This window comes from Ctenocephalides felis, unplaced genomic scaffold (genome assembly GCF_003426905.1).
Source record: "Ctenocephalides felis isolate EL2017-DRISC unplaced genomic scaffold, ASM342690v1 CF-g0.4_SCAFFOLD_03572, whole genome shotgun sequence".
Lineage (NCBI taxonomy): Eukaryota > Metazoa > Arthropoda > Insecta > Siphonaptera > Pulicidae > Ctenocephalides > Ctenocephalides felis.
Window position 1 is genome coordinate 40,526,976 of NW_020539726.1, and position 5,263 is coordinate 40,532,238.

Sequence of the window (5,263 nt, forward strand, 5' to 3'; positions counted from 1 at the left end):
ATCAAATGTAAATCATAAATAAATCAATTTATCTCCAGAACATTAACAATCGTCATTTCATTTCGAATTCAATTTCAAAAAAAAAATAGTTGTCTAATTTACACAAAATTGAAAAAATGCTCCCGTATAGTCATAGTCTAAACGCATTTGCAAATAATTCTGTGCGACATTTTCACTTATACTGTGCTTAGCTTGGCGGCATTTTCATATTTTCAATAGTTTTCTTCTCACAAAATTGGAAAAGTGCACAGTCTAAACACACTTGGGTAAATATTTGCACTATAGTGGCGCTTAGACTGTGCTTAGCCTGGGTAATTTTTTGAATTTTTTGAATTTTTAATCCAAAATTACAAAGATATTTTATGGAAAATAAAAAAAGATGTAATAATTTTCCATTTATCCTCAAAAGCAATTGTTTTGTCAATACAAGCCGAAAGGTTTTTAGATCATTCAAATCGGACGCTAAGTTCACTCAAAAACTGCCATTTTTGCACATTTAGCTCTGTTTCTTCAAAATGGCTGAACCTGCCTTCGCCAAAAACTAATCAGCACATCTCCCTATCAATTGGGATCGAATGATTTTTGAACCATTCAAATCGGTTGATCCGTGCGCTCGAAAACGTGGACGAAAAAGTGCGGACATACAAAACACACATACACACATCCATTTAGTTTCTAAGGTATGCCCCTTAAAAATGTTCAGAAACCTTCAAAACGTCGAGAAATGCAAAAATTTTCATTTTCGATTTTCGGCCCATTACTATAACTACCCTACGGGAAGTTCAAAAATTGCCATCAAAATTACAAGTCTGCTATCACAGATGGCGCAAGAATTTACTTAACGAAATATGTTAACACAAAAAATTGAATGTTTGAAAATTGAATTACGGACTATCTAAATGTTAATATTAAGAGCTAAAACAGGTAGACATTTTTTTTGGAAGCACTTCAATATTTTAGAAGCATTCGAGCACTTGGGCGTAAAAAAAATCAAAAATATCCATATTAAGGACCACTCTAATATATACACACACACACATATATATATATATATATATATATATATATATATATATAATTTTATGCATGATTGTTTTGTTATTTCACGATTTGCATACGAAATGTTAATTTATACAAACGCATTCCTATAATACAAAATGAAATGACGAACAACTGAAAGTTTTGAACGAATGAATCATCGACGACAGCTAATGGCTAATTCTATGCAAATTTCTAATTTATACATATATATAATCTATTTATGTATATATATATATATACTTGTATAAAAGTTTCAGTAAATAATAATAATTGTTTAAAATATATTTTTGGTATATACTTTGGTATATATTTTGGTATATAATTAAAATGTATAAATAAAATTCAGGTTTTAAGAAAATAATAAGTATTTATAACTATGATTCAACAATAGTTCGAACATAGGATAGATTTTGGTTAAATTATGCTTTTCGTTTCTTTTCCTTTAAATCGATCAAAACTACATGTATTATGAGTTGTGTCGAAAGATGACTTTTATTTGATATTCGTGATCTATAACCTTTAGTGAACATTTTTTGTCATACTACTTGATATCGAGCTGAACGACGATCGAATACATTTCTACTAGTTTGCGCTCTCAACCATTTCACCACGATTTTATGACGAAACTGGCTTTTCAAATGCAAAATATTTTTTTACTGCAATATGTAACCTTTTCAACTAGCATGAATCATGGAAAAAATAATGGATTTCTTTTTCAATATAAATATATACATATATCTCCTTACGAATATTTCTCGTGCATATAATAAATTTCTGTATAAACAATTCCACATAAATGACTCAATGTTATCACATCAAATTTGAAAACAATTCTTGATAAATCTTACGACGTTGGAATTCCTACATTACTACACAATTACGATATAAAATTGTAAATGAGCGAAAATATCTCGAAAATATTTAAAATTATCTACATCAATAACTGCAAATTTATTAAAAAAATTCTTTGAATTTTTCACATCACTTTGAATATATTATAATAATTCTACTGAAGAATTTCTTACCAATTATGTTTTAAAGCAAATTCTTTAGAGTATTGTAGAATTTTATAATTGTTGGCATAATTTTTTTTTTTTACAGTAACAAAGATTATATAATTAGCAAACTGTAAATTACTATCTAAAGTGTTTGTTTATTGTCTTTTTCGAGTGTCTGCAACATTGTTTCTGCAAAACAATTTAAATAGAGTCACGCGCTTATTTGTTCTGCACGTGTCGCAAAATTTTGATGCAATTTTATTAACGAATTTGCGCAAACCATCATATATATATATATTATATATATATATATATATAATATATATTTTATATATCCATAAATCTTTAACCCAGGAGTTATTTACCCGTTTTATTGATAATTCTAATCAGCATTCTATTTTTATGCCATGTCAATATTGATAGAGTGCCATGTTGTCATTCGTCATGAAAGTGTAAACGATTCTCGGAACATATCACGCCACATTCAGATTTTTTTCATTAATTTCGATATTATTCAATTGCTATCGATGCAAATCGAGTGCACTTATCAACGGAGATAAGGTAATATATATATATATATATATATATATAATTAATCATAAAATATTTCAAAAATCAACGGTTACTTTATCAAATATTCAGCGCAAACTTCACGTTCATGTTTCGCCATTTTGTTATTACTGCATTTAATTTTATGCGCCGCCATTTTAGGTACATTTTACCCAACTGTCATATGAGTAGCAGAAAAACATGATTTATATTATATATATATATATATATATATATATATATATACTAGATGACCCGACAGACATTGTCCTGTACCCACGTCTACAATTTTTTAATATCCTATACTAATATTTACCGTTTACCTAAAAAAATAATTATTGTTTATTAAATTACTCTTCACACCAAAATGCGTCATATACATCAATATAAGCGATGTTATGTGTAGAATTGCTTTAAATAAAATAATGAGCCTCAATTCCCACACTAAATTGGATATTGAAGTTTTTTAAACGGTATAACAAATTCAGAAAAACATTAATATATAGTATTAGTGCGACATTACCTTGGATTTTTTCACTCAAAATAATTGCTCCAATAATGTTGCCTATAATTTTAATAATCTTGTATCATATTTTAACTGGTTTTTAGTATTTATAATGTCTAAATTGCATTTTTCTTAGTAATAACTGAATATACATTATTTTACCTGTTAATATATACCGTATACCTTCCCCTATTATTTTACCTGTTTTAACAGTTTATTATTAAAATTATTAGCTTTAATTAATATTTGGCTTTTGAAACATTTTACTTATTTATTTTGGGCTTTTTATGTGTATTATTCTATTGATTAAATCATAGAGAGCAAAAAAATTAGCCTTTCATTATTTTACATAACAATTTTTAAAAACTCATCAAAGTTTAAGAAAATTAGTAGTTTTTATTTAGGTCTGTTAAAATTAAAATTAGACGATTTACTTGGTATAACGATAGAATACCTTAAGTCCTACTGAAACTGGTTTAATTATAAAAATGTTAACTTTGAGTTAACGCGTTCAATTCGCTTTCAATTATGTGTAATAAATGCACTCGGAATACTTTCAATCACTCGTAAATGAATTTCTTTTTTATTGATTAAGTCGATTATTTACACATTTCGGGAAGTTCATGTGGCTTGCCTCAAGGCAAAATACCAATACTAACTAGTTTACATTTGATTTGCTCAGATATAACAAGATAGTATATAAAAATAATGAAAGTTACAGTATTTATAATAATATATTTGAAAACGTTTAAAATTTCTCGAATATTTCATTACGGTACGGGAAGTTTCAGCAATTTGCCTTAAGGCACGATGCCATATACCACTAGTTTTAAACTAAATTTGCTGTTCTGTTCTAATTATAGAATATTCAAGCAAAAAAACATTTCAATTCAAAACTGTTTAAAACCGTTTTTTCGGAAAAATTACTATTTTATAACCGGTTTTTACCAAAATATTGGTTTTTGCACTTCATAATTACCGTCCTTGAGTCAATTACCTCAAGGTCGTTTATTTATTAATTCGCAACAAACACTTTGATAATGTCCCCATTATTTTATCATAGTCGACACAAATTTCAATTAAAATTTTGCAATACCAATGTAATGGTAAAGCCTGAAGAAAATTAGTGACCTTACTCCAGTTTCAACAGGTTGTATATGAAATTGTCTCTTTAGGTGCCACAAGAATTGTTAACGATTTTAGATAAAGATATATGTACGAGTACTAGTAATATTATTTATTCACAGAAATTTTGTATAAGTATAAGATTGTATAAGGAAATCTTTTACAATTAAGTATAGCTACGAGTATATATTTAGGTTGATGTCGATATCACAATGCAGTTTTTTCGAAGTTTATTCATGATATATCAACAACAATTCTTTTGTTTCAAAAATTGTTGTTGGTTTTGCGGTTGGACGCATCGCCGCTTCCGTTGAAGTTGTTTATACTAGACGACCCTGCACATTCGCCACTAACTTGTCCTTCATCTTGCCCTTTTCCTAGCCTACGAGCTTCTTCTTCAGCCTCTTCCCTGGCAATTCTTTCAGCATCTTGTCTCAGGGAATTTGCATAATCCATCAGGCCAGATGTTCGCAACTCTTGGTTATCATCATCTGATAATTCAGCAGCTACTGGTGCTGGCTGAATAATTTGGCGAACACGCTCCTGGCCGCCCTGCAGGACAATTTTAATAATTACCTCCAAAGTTGATGTTGATGCTAATGGAGGCGGCTTAAAGGGTTCGATGGATAATTTGAATCAAAGTCGTTATTAAAATCGGGCATAGTAGTCACAAAATAATTTTGAATCGTATCGATATTTATTGGAAAAGTGCATATTACGCATGTTTGAAGTAAAACTTGATTTGCATTCGGTACGTGTTTGGATCGACCTGAAAAATTTCGGAATACTTTTGGTTTCCTTGCAAACTATTTTGAAGAACTAGTTTTCACCACAAGAAGAACCTCAGTCTTACTCTTCTTGGATTTTGATGATACTTTGCATAGTGATAGAGTTGATAGTCGAAATGAATCTCGTAAATATTATAGGCCTGTGAGAAGTGGTTTAATTATAAATAATATTGAAGAAATGTGCAGTGATTTCTATCAATACGACGTCGGGTTGGTATATAGTTAAGGCACGGGTTAAAAATTTCACATTTAATTGT